General features: G+C 40.6%; 1 protein-coding gene across 1 annotated transcript in view; it reads left to right on the top strand.

The window, feature by feature from the left end:
- LOC117547688 (kelch domain-containing protein 8B-like) overlaps nucleotides 1-20,801 on the top strand; it is a 339,181-nt gene continuing 318,380 nt past the window's right edge. Inside the window, exon 1 of the mRNA XM_034218459.1 lies at nucleotides 1-326. The gene's annotated coding sequence lies outside the window, so the exon portion shown is untranslated. The remainder of the gene's footprint in view (nucleotides 327-20,801) is intronic.

Here is a 20,801-nt window from a genome sequence, read left to right as displayed (position 1 = left end):
AGCGCATTCACACATTCGAGAAAAAGCGGTGATGCGTCTGCTGCTGTTGTCACCACAGGACAGTAGAGGGACAGCTGGCACTGTTTCTGGAGGAATAAATGCACTCGTGAGTGAGGAGACGAGAGGGAAGAGGGGGAGAAATGTTGAGTCAGTGTGAGGCAGGAGCACGGAGGTAACTGTTGGTTCCGCTGGATTTTGTCGCTGCACAGGAACAGGAGCGAGTTTTCTCCACGAAATGCCGTGTCCAAACATTTACGCGGAGCTGCTCCGGGGAGCTCCGACGCGCCGCTGACTGCTGCCTGCCCGACCAGCCTCCGGACACAAAGGTAAGCATTGCTGTCCCCAAACGTTACACCTCTCTGCGTTTTATTCCACACGGAGAAATTACGAACAGCCAAGCATTTCTGCGCACTTTTTAAGGCTTATTTAAGATTGGGGAGGTCGATGCTCCACCTCCACGCACATGTTGGCCGCGGTGCTTTCCATGTTGTTGGACGTTGTGGAGCTGCTTATGGATATTAATGAAAGAACAGGTGTGGATACTCAGTTAAATGACGTGGTTGTAGCGGTATAATTGGTCGTGGAGGATCAAGCTCAACATAGGCCAGGCCTACATAAATCACTCTGGGTGCCATGTCTAAAATACCCCATCACGGTTTATTCATTATTCACTCAAGAAGGTATCGTTATGTTTCTGATCTCAGGGAGTAAGCAGTTTTACATCAGAACGATGTCACATGTTAGGGCAACAAAAGGTACATAGTATGTCTTGCATCGCAGGACATCTCCATCATCATCAGCTGTTGTTGTTGAGCTTTTACAAGTTTGCATATCAGCTGTAGGGACTCAGTGATGGGAAGCACCATTGTTTCTTTTTGGGGCAGATTCAAAGCTTTAGTAAAAAATAAAGTTGCAGGGCAAATCCATCCAGCTGTTTAGTGAGATGCGTCTTTTTCTGGAAAAGCCTGGCCATCTGCTGCTGCCTGCCCAACATCTGCAGCTGGGTGTCTGACTGGCAGATGGTCTTTATCTCTTTCTAACTTTCTGCTTTCTCTTGGAGTGTTGGAGAGTCCTGAGTCTGTGCTCTGATGGGATTCTCTCTCTGCAGCCTCACTTGGTTCTCAGTGCATCCTGCTGGCTGTCAGCTGCTGAAGCAGAGGATGATCGATGTTTTTTCAGGAAAGAGAATGTAGGCTACCGGAGAACACCTTATGTTAGAATTTCACAAAGCTGTGTTCACCTTTTAATTAACCCTGTTTTGATAATAGGGAGGCACGATATGGCCATGATCTTCTATCCCAATAGAAGTCATTGCATATCATGTTAGTCATTATTGTGTACCTGCAATGTAAGAAATGATGACAATGACAAAGTCTATTTTTGTATTCTACTGGGTGAAGTTAATACCTAATTGTGACATTTAGTGCAGAATAAACATGGACTTAAAGCTTGGACTTATTATAGAGAAAAACTAAATCAATATTTAGATCCATATGCTTATTCAAGCATGTGCACAAATCAGATTTGCACACTAGTTGATTTCATGTTAGTTAAGTGAATTTGCTTGTTATTTTGAATTTAGAAGACTTTGTGTATCATGATACCTCGATATGTAACATCATCACAATTCGATTCCATTAAAAGACCATCAAGTATAATAAATCATCCTCAGCCCTCTATCAGGTTACTCTAAATGAATCAATCCCAACTTTGTCACTAATCTTCTTGCAGAGTGTTACAGACCCCACTTTGAGAATCGATTGACCATTTCATTAACAAACATAAATAATATTGGATGTTGGAATAATGTATGGCAGAAAATAAGATCTTTGGTGAAAGCACTTTTGTGATACTTACACGTTTCATATTGCACGATATCTAAGTAGAAAGCGTTATGAACTACATCCCGATCACGCATCGCCACTGCTAAACTGAAGGTGGCTAATGTTTTTGGCATGATGACATTATTGATTGAAAAGTGTATTAACAGCTTGTATATTGGGTACAGTACAGTACAGCTCAAAACATACAATTGTTAAGGGGATGCAGACCAGAGAAATACTTTTGTCTTGTTTACATCAGGGTCCCCCATTTCCAATTCATCATATCATTTAAGACATATAAGACATATTTGACATACAGATGGCTTATTTACAATTTACATACAGGTGGTTTTTTACATACAGATTGCTTGTTTACAATTTTCATTTTAGATTTCGTTCTAATACATCCTAACCGGACATTTAAGACATACCAAGTCTACAGATATACAGTTAGTAACAGAGTCTAAAATGCGAGTATATACATAGATGGGGGGGGGGGGAAGCTGTCCATTGAACGACAGGTTGAGATTTGTACCATTACCGGGGCCAGTTTTGCAATGCTCTCCCGCGAAGGTGCTCTTTAAGAGAGGTTTTGAAGGTAAGTATAGTTTTACTTTCCTTTACAGTTGTGGGAAGAGCGTTCCACCTTGATGTGGCATAATTGCGAAACGTGTATTCCCCCTTTTTTGTGCCAAATCTGGGTTTCACATGATTTGTTGAGCTCTTAAGTAATCTTAGCAATCTTTTGCTTCTTAAAGGACACGTAAAAGCTTCAGATATTCACCAGTGGAGAATTTACTGACGTCTTTTACGTCGTACGGTCGTAGACAAAACATGAAACTCTTGTGAGCATCTTTAAAGCACCCTCATTTCAGTCACATTTGAAATGTTTTTTTGCAGCAATATATGGTTTGAGTTTGGCTTCTCCTTATGCCTCCCTGCTAGAGATGGGCGAGTCATGATTCATCCGGATCATTAACCCGGATCCTAGTAATGAGCCGGTCGTGACGAGTCTCCCTCTCGATTAACCCGAGTCCTTTGAGTCCTACACCTGATGTGACGTAACAATTAAAACTATAAATTGCGTCACTCTTTACTCTCTTTATAACGTGTACAATCACATTACAACGTTGTTGTATCCAGAGATCCAGCAGACTCGTCGCCATGCACAAATCAACAGCAAATTCAGCCCCTCCTCCGGCTCCCGCGAGAGTCCCGTGAGCCGTGAGTGAGCCGTGAGTCGTTGGACTCGCGGGAGCCGTGAGTGAGCCGTGAGCCGTGAGTGAGCCGTGAGTCCGCAAATCTCTGAGTCTGCTGCGACTCGTCGAGGGAGCCGTGGGACTCGCGGGAGCCGTGGGACTCGCGGGAGCCGTGCGAGCCGGAGGAGGGGCTGAGTCTGCTGTAGATTCGTGCATGGGGACGAGTCTGCTGGATCTCTGGATCTGCTGCCTGCTATATGTTACGGCTCTGAGTCCTCGTAGGCTACTGGTCTCTCTCGATCATTGACCTGGATTCACGGATCCCGCGATTTTTCCGGCTCTAAATTAAGTTTCAGTGTAGACTTCTAACAAAATGGTCATGTTGTGCAACAGTCTCCTGTAATAATATCTGCATTTCCAATAAGGATCTTACTTGGAAACTCGTTTATTTTGAACATGGCACACAAAAAGAAACAAATGATAGAAAATTGCAAAACAGTTAGAATATATAAAATGTAATTATACAATTATTATTATTATTATTATTATTATTATTATTATTATTATTATTATTATTATTAATAAATGAAAACACAATTGTGCAAAATTAGCTTAAGTACAGGAACATATTAAAATAACTATATACATATAATGCAAAACACTTATTTTTTAAAATGCACACACACACACATGTTTTATTAAAGCAAAAGACACTGTGTAGCGGAGGTTAATGTAACGTTAGTTTAATATGCTGGTTAAATGCAACAACTTTTCGGTTTCACCGGTAGGATTTCTACGGTCTTGGTCATGCTGACTCATATGACTCAAATGACTCAAATGACTCGTATGATCCGGATCTCTTCAATGATTGACTCAGAAGACTCCGAGTCCATAAAATGATCCGGATTTGCCATCTTTACTCCCTGCATATATTTGTATACGTTTTTTTGGGGGCATCCTGTGCCTTTATGTAGAGACAGAGTTGTAAAGGGGGGACAGAGGGGATAACATGCAGCAAGTGGTCCCAGTCCGGATTTGAACGATGCAGCACAGCTGCTGCATCATTAGCAAGGCAGAGATGGCAGATCTTGCAGTTTGAATAGAGCGCCAGATTACGGAGAATGTGTTTGGTTGGTCGTATGAGGGGGAAAGGCATGGCACATGTTTGTGTCATTGCACAAGTTGACAGCCTGAACTTCCTCGCAGGCTTCACTTTTTTTGATGCATCTTACCAAAAACACATTAAAAAAACATCGACTTCAAGATGAGGGAAGTGCTAACATGCTAACTCATTCCTAGCTTTAGGACTCTTTCCTGCACTAATGTTTTAGGGCGCTTTAAAAAAAAAAAAGTCACTGTAGCTTCTTATTTACATTAAATGTAAAACAAATTCCCAGGAAGAATCAATGTATTTGTATCGCTTCTCTCACACATTCCCTCCTCCTTCTTCCGCTCCTTGCTCGTCTCTCTCTGCCGCCGCGCTCCAGCTGACCCGCAATGATCGCCCCTAACTTGGTGTGAGTTAATTTGCATAATGAGGATTACAGCTGACACGCAGCGTCTGGACCTGTCAGGCTGCATCCAGCAGAGGGGAGGTGCTGTGTGGCAGATCCCATTGTGCCAGCCAAATGCCAGCCTCCATCAGAGCTCACCAGAGTGCCACCTCTTACCCCCTAATCAGTGGCGTAGTCTACTTTTTTGTAGTGGGTATACTGTAATAATTGTATTCATCCATCCTAGAGCGACACATCGCGGAGCGACACCTGTCTCGAAGCAACACCTCATGAACACCATCACACTCACCAATGCATAACTAGTCTTGAGACTGGTTATGTGTTATCAACATGTCAATGTATTATAAGCATTTTTATGTGACTTTTAACTGCCAGTGACATTAACAATAAAACAATAAAAGAATGAACAATGATGGAAAAAGCCCACTTATCTTCTAGGGTTGAACAATTAATCGACATGTTTATCAAAATCTCAATATGGCCTACTGCAATTTTCAAGTAATATACAATAAATATGGTCATGCTACAGATGTCCTGGCCCACACATCATATTCTACACTTAAAAAAGCATCTTTGTTTCGCATAGATCTGCACAAATATCACACAATATTCATTTTAGACATATTTTTCAATGCATTAGATATTTATTCAAACTTGTTCAGCCCTATTATCTTCCATAAATCATTGTCAAACTATGTACTGTATCAGCTTAAATGAACAAGCAAACATCCTTGAAGTGCTACAAGACAAATTAGCTTCAAACAAGAAACAAATTAACAAATAAGCTTCACCTCAATAAATGAGGGTTGAAAAAGCACTCAACATGTTCATACTGGGTTCACTGTGTTAGTCCACAAGCCCTGCAGATGTAGCCTCGTCAATGAGAACAGACAACTTGCTTGAAGACGTCACAATACTGTGAACTATTTTTTTCTGCATCTCTTTTGCTATGTGTTCTACAATTGTTGTGGAACTGTACCTTGAGTGCAGACTAGTGCCCATGTTGGCACCATTTTTTTCCTGAAGCTCAATGAGACTATCATGGTCAGTAAAAGGTTGGTTCATCTTCGCAAGATAGTATGCTGTTCTCAATACAGAATCTGTCTCTGCAAACACAGTCTCTGACACAGCTCTCACCACATTTCCAACTAAATCCTGTCCACCCTTCTCCGTGAGCTCCTGGGCTATTTTGTGTGCTCTGGACGTCTCATGTCGTCTAATCTTGTTTCTCAAAGAGGCCAGAGATGTTGATCTGCTTGAATCTGAAGACTGGATCTTAAAGTGCACCCACTCCTCAGACATAGACACTCGTTGTTCTGTGAGGACACCGGTTGATTTTGTAGCGCTGCAAAGAGCACAACCTGGAAATAAACAAAACCATGACTAATTAGCATAATACACGTTTTTACCAATAACATCTGCAGAAAAGAGCCAAGATTTACTCAAAAGTATTTAATAAACTGCTTACAATATTTAGATCATGGCTAACAAATGCATGAAAATCAGATAAAAGGAGAAAAATGTTCCACTTTTCAATAGCTAATTATTTGACAACTACTGATAACTAACATATAGTAATGTAATGGTGCAAATGTTTTAAATGCACTTTTAACATGACCATGAATTAACTCTCATTTGCATAGTCATTGACTTTATGAATTTCTGTTGTTTAGATCAGCTTCCTTTGCATGTGTGCTGACATTTACCTAACTTTCTGTCCCTCCACTCTAACCAAGGATGCCTGTTCTTAAATTCCATAGCCTGACTTTCAGTCCACAAGGCTGGTCAAGAGCTCTCATCTGTGTCGGAAACAAGGAGATAATATAAACATTGTGTTCTGTTTATAACTGCACACACACACACACACACACACGCACGCACGCGCGCGCACGCACGCACGCACACGCGCGCGCAGTATCTCGCTCCCTTTCTCCACCACACTAACGTTGATCAAGTTAGCTAGCAAGTTAGCTACAGTTACGTTAATGATAACCATGCTAATTTCACTTACCGGGTAAATTTGCGGTAGCGCCGGGCTCGTTCGTCACCTTTAGGACAGCCGCCTGACCTGGCTCTTCTTCTGTAGTGGTAATTCTTTCACACACAGTGACGTCACAGCTACCCACAATGCAACGCGCGCCATATATTTTTTTATAAAGACGCCATTTTTCTGGAGGTGCAAAAATCCTGGCAATGCTAATATAAACAGCTAGCTTATGTAGCCAGGCAGAGCGCACTAGGTTTTTTTTTCTGAATTAACGACCGAAGAAATCGCTGCATGTCTTCGGATTACATCTCTGGACTTGAGGGGTGTGCTCTAGGTCGTTACCAGCGTAAACTAGAGCTGTGTAGGTTGTTGGATGTACAATGTATGGAATTACGACCCTCAAAAGTGGCCTTCGGTCGATTTTGGCTGCATCTACGTCTATCTTCTGGAAACACTAGGTGAATACCCCACTTGTCACAATAATATTATTATGCCAATGCATATATGTGTTATTTTAGAGTTGACTATATTGATTAAGGCAATCGACTATGATATTCTGTATGCACCTCGTGTGATATGGTTGATTCCGGAAGTACGGTGTCGCCCTCGGCCCAAAACCCGTATGTGTGTGTGAAAGAATAGGGGAAAACTTCGGAAAACATTGAAATATTGTCGTCTGTTTTCGTTTCATGTTTGCTTCCTGTTTAGCGCTTCGCGAACTTGAATGGTGGACGGATCAAATTCTGATAACGTTAGAGAAACCTGGGGTTTGTCAGAGCCGAACAAAGTGTGTTGCTGTTGCTTAGCAACAGGCCACAGGCGACTGAAGTCCCAGACGTCCAAAAGTATTAACACAGAAGAGGCAAAAGTGTGAAAGCGCAGTCACAAAATGATGTTGTTACGTATCATCGCTCATTTTTAAGAGGGTATACGGAAATCACTGGCATTTTCTAGTGGGTATACGGCGTATACCAGCGTATCACGTAGACTACTCCACTGCCCCTAATCCCACCAGGAGCGTCTGCGCTGCGCCGCGGCTCGAAGCGTCCCAGAAGCTCCTCGCTGCAAGGAATTTCTAAAATATAGGATGAATCAACCCAGTCTCATAAAAAAAAACGTGTAATACCTACGTTGGTCCACAACGTAGGACGTAGTATTTCTACAAAAACGCCTCTGAAATTGTAAGATCCCTACGTTTTTTTTCACCATTCATTCCAATGGCTGGCGTCTATGTCACGTGATCTTCACATTTCTCTCTGCAGAAAAAAAAAACATGGCCGAACTTCGTTTTATTCTCGGTGTAAAATGCCTATTTTAAAGTTAGTTTGGCCATTCAAATGCGTTTTGATGTCATTTGATGCGAGAAATATGAGTTTTTATTTCAGATCATGTGTGCAGTGGATGTACATGATCTTTAGTTTGCTAGTTATTACGAAGATTACTTCAGGAAATTGTGTCTATACAACGTTTTCATTGTCACCAAGGTCGTTGCTAGGGATGCTGCTATCGATATTATTTCTGTTATGTTGTGTAACAGTTTAATGGTGTAATCTTTATTGCTACCCCCTTCCCCGTCAATGTATAGTGTTGGTCCACAGAGCAAACGTATTAGTTTAACAAAATCCGCATCTAAAATTGTGGCATATAGATACGTTATTTTCCCCTGTGCAATTCCAGTCTCACATCTCACATCACATCGTCATAAACAAATACCGGAAACAGACCGAAAACACTTTATTCCGAGTGTGCTTGCTTTTCTCTTTGGAGGTCATCACATAACGGCATTGTAATACACGGTTCGGCTGCATTAAATATTACATATCTGCCGTAGTTCTCTATTTATAGAGCCCTGATGAGAAGACTTCTAGACAAACATGAGGAACTGCCGCCCACACTGAAAACGTGACGTGGATCATAAATATATCAGCCATTAAACAACATCTTACATTTATTTTCACACAATACGTCTCCTTGCAGTATCAACACTAATTCGGCTGACTTTTATATTTGATCCAATTGGTAGATAGGCTGTATTTACACCATAAAGGTGCACAGCTGATATAAAGGGACACCTAGTGGTTAAAGCATGTTATTGAATTTCATTATTTTTATTATTAGATATTAATAGGATGAGATCCCTATAAAGTATATTCATTACTCGTTATTCTCTACTAATAGTTAATTAAAGACTGTATATAATGACTATTTTGCACATCCCTTTCAAGATTTCAAGATTTTCTAAGGTTTATTGACATATCATATACACAAACGGTATGCAATGAATGAAAATCTTTGTGTATATCTCCAGCAATGTTAACTATGTTGAAGCACTTATTTTAACTGATATTATACATATGTATTATACTCTTATATAAGATGTATGTAGATAGTATAAGAAATGTGCAGAATAATTAATGGTGGAGGTATACACACATATTGATAGATGTCTTGTAATGCACTGTTGAGGAATCTGCGACCAAAGTTTTTCATCTCCGGCCTTGTCAGGTATTGAACAATCAATAAATATAGAACACAGAATTGTTAAATATAAAACACAGAATTTGTGTGATTATACTAAATGATTTACAAATAAACACCACTACATATTTACAACTGTTACACATGCTGATGTAACGCAAATGTTTCCAACTTGGGATCAATAAAGTATATCTTATCTTAAGATGATCGATGGCTACTGCCATATTTGCAAAATGTGCCTCTGAACCTTGACAAGTGCATGTTTCAGGCTCATCAATAAACAACAGGAGGGGTCACAGACATAAGACCAGCTGTTTAATAAAGCTCTTCTGACCTTAGCTGGCATGTGGGTAATGCTGCCTATTATGGACACAAGCAATTTTCACCCATTTATTAATTATATGTTTTACATTTGAGTGTTTCCTATCCCCTAAACCTCCAGGGATGGACACAGTTTAATACTGGCCACTTCTTATTATGGGAAATACGAAAACGTCTTTTAAAACTACAACTCCCAGTAGAGGAGTGCCATAGAGCATGTTGTGAAGGTTGCGAAACACAATAGCCAGCATGTGTAGTTCTGGGGACGGAGGGGACGGAGGGGGGGACGGGGTGGACACGTTCAAATCCAGTTTTGGACAGTCTGCCGTGGTTCCATCCCATTTCAAGTGCTGTTCGACGCTCGGTACACTCTCCAATCACAGAGCTTGAGGACTATCACGGGGTTTGTCAAGCGAAGCGGAGAGAATACTTACTTCCGGGTGTAATATTCTGTAAAGCAAATGAGCTGCTCCGATCCTCGGTCCTGACCATGGGAGCCTGCCTGTGCCTGCAGACCTCCACTCTCAGGACAGTTAAATAAATAAACACAAGGATAATTATGTGTTATCGTTGAGTAAATGGAGAATTGCACAGGGGAAAATAACGTATAACAGAAATAATATCGATAGCAGTATCCCTAGCAACCACCTTGGTGACAATGTAAACGTTGTATAGACACAATTTCCTGAAGTAATCTTCGTAATAACTAGCAAACTAAAGATCATGTACATCCACTGCACACATAATCTGAAATAAAAACTCATATTTCTCGCATCAAATGACATCAAAACGCATTTGAATGGCCAAACTAACTTTAAAATAGGCATTTTACACCGAGAATAAAACGAAGTTCGGCCATGTTTCTTTTTTTCTGCAGGGAGAAATTTGAAGATCACGTGACATAGACGCCAGCCATTGGAATGAATGGTGAAAAAAAACGTAGGGATCTTACAATTTCAGAGGCGTTTTTGTAGAAATACTACGTCCTACGTTGTGGACCAACGTAGTTATTACACGTTTTTTTGTGAGACTGGGTTGGATGAATCCTATTTTTGACGCGGCGCAGCGCAGCGCAGGCAGGAAGTGGAACGTTCATCCGGCCCAGGCCCATCCCCCAAATAAACTCGTGTTTAAATCAACAACAACTGCGAGGCTGCACAAACGACGCTCCACTTCCGCAACGTTTTGAAACGCGCCTGGTGGGTTATGACACAGGAGGAGGTCGCAGGAGGAGGTCGCAGCGCGGCGCAGCGCAGACGCTTCCGGTGGGATCAGGGGGTTAGCCACCATCAGCCTGAAACAGTGAGGGACAAATGGACTGAGTGCAAAATTATTCATGTGTGAAATTAGCCATTGACTATGGCTAGTTAGATTTTCTCCCTCAAACGTTCCAGGCCGAGCAAATTGATGAGCTTTATCCAATAATAGCTTAATTAGCATCAGGTTTGTCTGGAGGAGGAATTACATTTATTCTTGTTAGTGTTTTTCTTTCTATTCCAAATGAGCCGCCTACTTTACAGCTGAGGAAATTCCACAGTTCAAACCAGGGTAAAAGTCCACATACGCTCCTGAAGCTAGTTTGTCTCCTAGACAAATGTATATTTTAAGGAGCTGTTTACAAGCGTCCCCCATCTGCTCTCCCTGCTTTCTTGGCTTCTTCTTTAATCGTCTGAGCCTTTCTCCCTTACACCATCATAAATGTCCATCTCTTGGTGGTGAATGCAGTGTGGATTTGATCCTTAAGCTCAGCGCGTGTCCTCCTGTTAAACTCGCTGTTTGGGGCTTGATAAAGGAACCATCTGATAACAGTTGATGATAGCCTGAAGAGTAATTTATCAACCATGGAAGTGGGTGAACAGTTTTGTGCTTCTAACACAAACATTGGATCTCTTCTTGAGCTTTAAAACATGTGTACATTAGGAATTACTTCTGAACATTAGGATACAAAAACCCTTGGTGGCACACAAGTGTAACCAGGGTTTAAATAGGAAATAGAATGTTCATTTTCAGGTTCATATTTGTATTAAGTGTCTCTACAGGTGACATGTCTCCATGCTTTAATGTTCAAAAAGCTCTTTATTGTTCTCATACTGCCTGTGCTGCAGCACCTCTTTTCACCCTCTGTCTGAAACCAGAGCCCAGTCTGCTCTGATTGGTTAGCTGGCCGGCTCTGTTCTGATTGGTCAACCGCTTAGAGATTTCCCGCCCCCCCCCCTAGCTTATCGCTCAATGTGTTGGAGCGCTAGCCAATAGAAGCGCAAGTGTTACATGATGTCATTATTTTGCTGAAGTAAACAAAGGAATCCAATCGTGGCATTTCAGGCGGGAGTGTGTGCGAGAGAAACTCTCTCTGCAGGGAACACAGGGATTGTAGCCTTTGCAGACCATTAACATGCACACAAACCTATAGAACACACTATAAAGGAAAGAGAAAGCCCCAAAAATAATACGGCCTCTTTACTTAGATTACGAGTGGTGATAAAATAATGAATGGTTGGATATAATGACGACGTCATAAGAACTAATAGATTTCCAACTATATCTCTTGAAGTGGTGTGTGTATGATGGAAATCAAGATCATTATTTCTCTCTTACAATGATGTCAAAAATGTCAACTTTTTCTTATCACCGATTGATTTTTCTTTGTATTAATGATAATACATTTGAATCAATCTACCTTTTATAAATTAACTATTGCATTTGGGTGCCATTTATTTTAATGAAAACTAAGCCATGTTAACTTGTCATTCATTTTCTCCCTGCTCGCATGCACAAGAAACTATTTCTGTCGCTCGCTGTGATCAACAATACTTAAATAACACATTTTGTTCAGTGTTTTATTCCGTCATTGCTTATAAATGATGGAATGTGGAGGGGCTGCAGGTGACATCGGCTTCTGTAGTAATAGGCTAAACACAAGCTTTACCTTTTCTGATGCAGGCCATTGTCATTTCTCAAAAACTGAAATTAATAGAAAAGTTTGTTCTGATTTTTAACCGGAGCCTTTGCAGATTAGTTCCAAACCTATGTTCGGATCTACTAAAGTAAGGCACGATGCAAGAGGAATAAATCCCAGTTTTTGTTATCTTTACCTTTATCTTGACTGTAAGGGTGATGGGAGGGACAATTGAGTGAGATTTAACTATGTTTGTTTGAATGGAGAAGGGACTTTCAGAGCACTTTTGTAATTTACACATTCTGTGTCTCCATAAGTCCGTCCCATTGCATGCTGGGAAACTTCCCCTTCCTCTGCTTCCGGGATGTACTGTCTGTGATTTCTCCATATTTAATGGTTGCTATACACAACCAACTCTACACCAGGCTACTAGGATTTTCAAAGAGATGTGACTGATCGCATGGTCTGCACAAGCTGCTGGATTGAGTATAGGGGAGATTGATCATTGTTCAGTACTTTGTAGTGTTTTATGAACACCAATGTTTGTACGTAGATTGTATGAGTGTACATTACAGAATGTCTTAAGATGTGATTAAGGGGCTCTGTGTGGGACTGACTTGGCTGACACACACACACACACACACACACACACACACACACACACACACACACACACACACACACACACACACACACACACACACACACGCACACACACACACACACACACACACACACACACACACACACACACACACACACACACTCAGCGCTACAGACACTAACCCAGGCGGTGTGGAACTGAGCCAATATTCCCATCAAAGGATTAAGGGATGCTAACAGGGTACAGTTTGGACATACAGCCTTCCAACACAGGAGCCATTCAGGCATGGGTGAGATGTGGATCGAGGGAAGGGATGGGATTTGGAGGAAGAATAAATGTGTGGTACGTGTAGAGAAAATAACAATTGCACATCTCAAGCAGAAAGAAAATGTATTCGGCTTTAAAATAAGTGTGACGGTCTGATAAATATTCACTTTCTTTCTTGAGAATAGATTAGATACCTCTTATGTGCACTAAAAGGCCTTTGAAGCTAACCCCAGTCATTACTTATTTTAAGAGGAAATATAGCTCATTAGCATCGGAGCTAAGCAAATCTGTACAATACTCTCATGGGGTGTGCCCACATTTGTTCTCACTCAATGTAAAAGAGAGCACTGTTCCCCAAAATGGCTGTCTATTCTTAACAGTCTTATTTTGGTTGGATATTAGACTGAGATGAAGGGAGGAGAAAAGGAAAGAGATTCGATGATGTTTTTTATTTAAGTTTCTTCCTTCCACTTGTAAACATGTGGACGTAACCCAGTGTGTGAGCATATTTCTCCTCAAGGCTGGTTCACATGCCAGCAGGTTGCCGCATTGTTATTTAAACCAGCTTGTCTTATGTGGAGTAAGGATTCTCTTAATTGCTCATCATAACTCAGGCTTAACTCAGGTTTGTGTGTGTGTGTGTGTGTGTGTGTCTGTGTGTGACAGTCAGCAGCTGTCTTATATTTTCATTATAGTTTATTATGAACATGATTCCCTTCATTAGGCTCAATAAACTGGTACAACTGAGGCAGGGGCGATGGGACAGACACTGGGGGAAATTGTTCTGGGAAACGTGGTGGCATTTTTAATGTCCCGTTTATATATTGTGATAAAACAATGCTTTGTTTCCAGCAGCAGCAGCGTAATTGATTGGAATTACAAGCATGGACAGATTTAGGATGACGGCTCATTTCCAGCTCAATGCAGCCATTTATGTAATTGGTCAGGAAGGCATAAAGATAACTTGATATTGTTATGGTCACTAGCATAAATATTGTACAATGTCTCTGCATTTTTTGATATAGTTGTGCGAAATTATTTTTCTTGGCTTACGTTTTCAGGGTTTAAGGTTTTCTGCAGCTGAGAACGAGGAAGAATAGACCTTTTTCACATCTGACATGTTGGGATACAGTCCCCTCCAAAACTATTGGAACAGCGAGGCCAATTGCTTTATTTTTGCTGGACACTGAAAACATAGGTTTGACATCAAAAGATGAATATGAGACCAAAGGTCAGTATTTCAGCTTTTAATTTACATTCAGAACTCAGACGTCTACCGAAACATTTTGTCTGCCAATTTAAAGAGAGATGCAACCTAACTGATCGGGAGAACCTTCATCGTGTAGCAAGACAACGACCCAAAACACACTGCCATAACAACCAAGGAGTTCATCAGGGGAAAGAAGTGGAAGGTTTTAGACTGGCCAAGTCAATCTCCAGACTACAACCCTATTGAGCGTGCATTTGACCTGCTGAAGAGGAGACTGAAGGGAGAAACCCCCGGGAACAAACAACAACTGAAAGAGGTGAAAGCCTGGAAAAGCATCACAAAAGAAGAATGCACAAGTTTGGTGATGTCAATGGGTTGCAGGCTTGATGCAAGCAAAGGATTTGCAACTAAATACTAAGTATTATTCACTTTTCACACAATTTTAAGTCCAATACTTTTGCTCACTTGAAAAATGGGTGGGTTTAAACAAAAGGTTTTGTAACGGATCTAGATGTAAATACCTGGAATTAAAAACTGAAATACTGAACTTTTGTCTCATATTCATCTTTTGATGTAAAACCTAATTGTTTTCAGTCTGCAGCAAAAATAATGCAATTGGCCTCGCTGTTCCAATAGTTCTGGAGGGGACTGTATATCACAATAGCAGGTGTGCTTAATAAACCTAATGATGGCTGAGTTGATGGTTTCAGGGTATTGGGCTGGTTCACTGTCTGGCTCACTTGAATGCCTAAATTGAATGTTGGTTAGTGTTATTAGTGACACCTGTGGCTTCTCTGCTAAGCAGCGCTCTACTGGCCATCTGGCATACCGGGACAAACCTTGTGGGCCAATGGACCGTCAAAAACAAAGTGCATCCAGCCTTGTGTGTCTCTTTTCATTTTGAGTGCACCTGAGAGCATGCACATGACATTGTATTCAGTATTGCGTCTGTATTACAGTGGATCATTTGTGTTCAGCAGCATTACTAGTTCCACTATTCCACATTGGTCGATTCGTTCTGATAACATTTGGCAGATCAATTATTTAGTATTTTATTTGATCAGTAAGGAAGAATAAGTGAGAATGATTTGTGCAGTTGTAGTAAAATGTTCGCTTCCTGTAGTGTTATTTACGTTAAAATACGACACTATACTTTAGCATTGTTTTTTTAGTAGATTATATTTGCAATAATTAAATATATTATTGCATTAAAACCCCTAAAACAACATATTTTATGTGTTATTAGATTCATATAAATAATGCTCTTTATGCTATGGGGTAGTTTTGTTTTCATGTTTTATAGGTACATAATTCAGTTTGGATTGATCTATATTTCAAAACTTTTAAAGTTTACCAGCTTAAAGGTGGGGTAGGTAAGTTTGAGAAACCGGCTCGAGATACACTTGTTGTTATATTCCATGGAATGCTCTTAACATCCCGATAGCAATGAATATCTTAAGTGCTTTGACAAAAAATCCATAAAAAAACGTCATCTGTGGAAGCCGTAGCGCTGTAACAAGGACGACCAATCATCTGAGCCGGCCCGGCTAAAGTAACTGGATGGCCTACCTGCCTGTCAGCCTTCCATCTGTGCACAAACTTATCTCGTGCCCTCATTGGTCATGTGCGCGTTCGTGTGTGTTGGAGGCGGGGCTCTGTGAGGAAGTGGCAGATCTTTTCCGGCTGTGTATTTTCAAATTCTAGCGCACTCGAGCTGGTTTCTCCAAAATTACCTACCCCACCTTTAATTCAAACTTTGCAAAACAGGCACTTAATGTGGGTTCAATCACCAAGGTAGGTTTTGGGTGTGATAGCTATCAGAAATGTAAATAATATATATATATACCTAATTTGATTTTAGTCAAAATTGATCATAAAACATCAGCAACAGTAAAACCTGTTAGGGCTTCAGGGTTTATTATTAAAGGCCCATTAATGCTGGGAGGCTTAATTAAATAATTACTGTGATGGTTTAAGTATTATTTCAGTCAGAGAGAATCCAGCTCCGTAGAGATGTAGCTGTTTGATTATTTGCTATGATGGCTTCCACTCTTAGATTTGCCTGAGGCACAGAGTCAGACTGCAGGGAAACAAGTGGCCGTGAGATTGCTTTGTGTGACTGCTGTTTGCCCTTTGGAGGAGTGGGTATTATCTGGAGTCTGCCACAGGCTGGAGCTTCATCAGCTCATGGAAGCAGATTGCTGTTTGATCGCTTCATGTGATTGCTGCTACCAGAAACATTGGATTTGATACGAGCAGTGGTGGAATGAGACATCAATTCAGGCCGGGAGTTTGACTCAGACCAATCTGACCCAACGCAAACTACCAGACTAATCTTGTAGGCTAACCTTACAGTATTTGTTGATGTAATCAGTTCCATTGTAGCATTTGGCAACTGCGTTTATCTGGGAGGAAAGTCATCCGGATTCTATTATACAAACATTTGGGAAGGTCCAACAAGTAGTCATTTTACATCTTACAATATTACATATAGGCTACACACAGCTTTTCAAATATCCAAAACCTTCCATGACTGAAAGTATATTATTACCATTTTTTTGGTAAGTGGAAAAGTGGAAGTCGAAATCAACGCGTTGACACTTTGCCTGATGCATGGATTCTGATAGGCCCGTTAACCCATAAACTCATTCCTATTAGCTAGTTTACCGCTGGTCATTGGTGATATCTTTTTTCAAATAGTTAAGCAATCTGCCTACTCGAAATAATCCAGTGTCCTCTAAAACTTCAAAATCGACCCAAAATTAATCAAAATCAGTCCACCGGGAATACAGAGAGACCACTTTCTGGTTAAAATTTCCATTTTCGGATCCTGAGAAGTGCAGAAATGGATTCAGCATCCTCAATAACCCCCTAAAAAAACACACCACCATTTTCCAAATCGACCAAGCCAATGTTTGAACTATTGTTCACATAAGCTACAATGCTAATTAACTGCACTTATGCTATTTGTGCAAATTGCCCAAAATATGCAAGTTAGCATCTGTAATTTTCCACGTGCATTATACATTTCTAACATACAACTTTGGGGTACTCAACGTTTCAAGGTTCACAACAGGACTCAACTAGACTATGAAGCTGACAATAGGCCAAAAAAAGGTTGTCTGCAAAAAAAAGGCTAGACCAAGAAACGTCTCAGTACTCTCAATGGCCAGTCCGCCACCCGATATACTGTAAGGACCTACTGGAAAGTGATTAAAGTTACCAGGAAGGCTGAACTCCTCCATCAAGGAGAAAGCTGTAAATCATTATTTTCATTATTAAACTCATCGTTTAGTGAATGAAATTGCACTTCTTTATTCAGATAGTTTAAAAGACTTTACTCATTTTGACCTTCTCATCTTTCACAGAGAACGCGGACTTTCGGTGTAATACATTTTAATGTGGATGACATAATTCATTGCAGATTAATTGATTTTCTGCAAAGAATTGTGAGGAGAACAATTCCTTGGCATTCAGCTCCAGCGCCATTCTGTATGCAACAAGCAACGTTCTGGTTTCATCACCTTCGTTAGCACATGGCCCTACTTTACCTTTTTTCTTTCCTTTAGTTCTCTAAGTCAATAGGCGCTTTCACACCAGAGTACTTTTCCCAGGAATAGTTCCGATAGTTCCTGGGATTTTGCCGTTACACCAAAAATATCTGGAACTAGAACTTTTTTTTGCGAACCTTTTCACCCCTTTTTAGTCCCTGCTAGAGAGCAGGAACTTTCCTGGGGAGAAAAAGTTTCCAATTTCTTAGCATTATTAGCATTAGCATTAGTCCAGCGCACCAACGGAGAGAGACTAACTTATGGCAACACAAAAACATGGAAGTGGTGGAGATGAGGAGGTGTCGGCGCTTCTGGCGATTTACTCGGAAGGCTTCAGTAGAAGCTGCTGGGAAGACTAGCAGCAGCTTCTACTGAAGCCAGTCCCCAACTCCGGGGACTTCCGGCTGGGGACTTTCGGTGGCAGTTCTTATTATACATCCATGAGTATACGCCGTGAAGTTGTTTGCAACCTGCCAGTAAACCCAAAGCAGAAGAAGAAGTGACGTCAGCGGCTCCCTCAGGGACTTATTCCGGTGGTGAAACGCGATTTACTAGATAGTTCCCGGGGAAAAGTTCCGGGAACTATTCCTGGGAAAAGTACTTGGTGACGTGAAAGCGCCTATTATGTTCTTTTTCACCTTGACACTTCAATACTGGCCCCTGACGTCCTGTTAGGATAGAGATATGAACTTCTCCTGCCTAAAGTTCCACAAGTAGCTCGTCATTTTTTCAGCCATCCTTTGTGAAATCGCACTTTTTATGGAACATATATTTGTTTTACTTTAACCAAACAACAATTAATACACATTTAAAATCTATATATTTTATATTCATTAATAGTTACAAATAGTCACACTACATATAATCTCACTAAGACAACACACCCCAACAGAAGTGTCCATGAAGATGCTTTTTACTCTGCCTGTCAATTTACTGTAAAAAGAGTTTTGATGGTTCTGTCCATATAATTCAATTTTAGAATATTTATTTTAAACTTCATTAAATTGGTTTTGCAAAGCTGTTTTTGTGAACGTTACTTTTGAAAGAAATTCAAACGCACTTAAGACAAGTAAGTATACCTAAGAAAAGTCTTGTAGGCTCTCCCATTTTTTTCTTACGTACATTTAATCCACATTGGAAAGTTTAACCAACTCTAAATATGCAGAAATACACCCATTTTCAACAAATACTCGGAGACTATTACCTTATTTCTAAAGATTTAGCTAAGTAACAGTGCTGACTGGACATTTTCTGGCGAATTTTTTTCCAACCGCTTTGCTCGTAGGCTGATCGAATCCAACAAGGTGCTGGTGCTTATCAGCAGGACCCCCAGGAACCTGTTGATATGGAGAGCCAGGGAGAAATGGAGGCAGTGTAGGGTCATGGTAGTGTCTGATGGGGCTTCAGTCGTGTTTAGGCCTTGATTTACGGCTCCTTTTATGAATGCAACTGTGTTTGCAATGGTTTGATGGTCTCAGCAGGTGTGTGTTTTCTTGGAACTCATGTCTCAGTTTTCACCATACCGTGTGCTACATTACTGCTTACTTCAGACATTCACTAATAAGTACACTTTGGATCTATTTGCCCTATCAGAAGGGGCTTCTCACCCTCTCTGTCGGCCGATTATTCACCACTTTGGTCCAGACTGAAATAACTGCTAGATTGATTGCCTTGAACATTGCTGTAGACATTCATGTTCCTCCCAGGATTAATATTCTATATTTACATTCCCGGAGGATAATCCTGAATGACTCTGGTGATCCCCTGGCATTTCTTTTAGGAACAGGTCCATGTCAGCAACAGCAAGAATAGTGAAATCAGCAACATCCCAGCAGCTTGGTGCTTAAGTGCTAAATATCAACTGTTAGCATGCTAACATGCTAAAATGATGATTATGGCAAAAATACACTTGTTGTTCATAGTTGACTATAAATGTTTTTGATAATAATTTAAGCTTGGAAACCAATGCGGCAAGGCTGGACAATTGCAGGCTTAATACTAGATGGGAATGTGCCAATAGAAAGAGAGCAGGTAACAATGGAAATAATATTGGGGCCAAATGGGGTGAAAAGGATTTCAAAAGCAAAGTGGGTAAGACATTTAGAGAGGAAGAGGATTTCATTGAGGGAACTGTTTTCTAGGGTTGACAGACCAATTGGTTCAAAATTAATGAAAAAGGGAACTAGCTAATGAAATTGGTAGATTAACATGATGGGTCAACAGTTATCACTTCTCCTCCTTCCGTTTTATTGATAAAGTGACTGAGGAACTCCACACTTTGCTGTGGTAACCTCAATATCAGAGTAGGGCCGATCATTAAGTCAATGGTCTGACATAAATGCTTTAGACTGAGGCTATTGGAGGATATCAGGTGGGAACATGTGTATTCCTGCTTGCTTTACCCTAGATTGAACGTTGAGGTTTTCATTAGACTCTTGGAGGAAGTTAATGAGTCGTTAAGCTAATATTTTCTTTCCCAATTATATCTGCCTCCATGCACTTTCTTTCAACGGTCTTACCTGAGCATTTCATCAGGTAGAGGGTTTGTATAGCAATGTCTTTAAGAGGTGCAGTCTTATCTAGAATGCTGCTACATAATGGCCGCAAATAGGTATCCAAACAAAGAACGTATTGAATAACCAGCAGACAAGCAAATTCAAATCACTAAAATTCTATTATATCTTGGTGCAATAAAAGTCTCAAGTTAAGGATGTTCTTTCAGGATATGATTTAGGTCTTTAAGTCAAAACAAATTGCTGAGATATAGTGCTTGGACTTTTTCAAATGTCATTATAGAGAGCAGACTTCTTCACCTTTTACCAATGGTAGGAAATGCCTTGATATTGTCAGTCACTAGCCTCACTCCCTTGGGATTACTGTAAATGACCTCACTTTTAAAGAGGCCCTATTATGCTTTTAGGGGTTTTCCCCTTTCCTATTGGTGTTCTATA

This window comes from Gymnodraco acuticeps, unplaced genomic scaffold (assembly GCF_902827175.1).
Source record: "Gymnodraco acuticeps unplaced genomic scaffold, fGymAcu1.1, whole genome shotgun sequence".
In the NCBI taxonomy this organism is placed as follows: Eukaryota; Metazoa; Chordata; class Actinopteri; order Perciformes; family Bathydraconidae; genus Gymnodraco; species Gymnodraco acuticeps.
The sequence above is the reverse complement of the archived record's forward strand: the minus strand, read 5'-3'. Positions and strand labels throughout refer to the sequence as shown.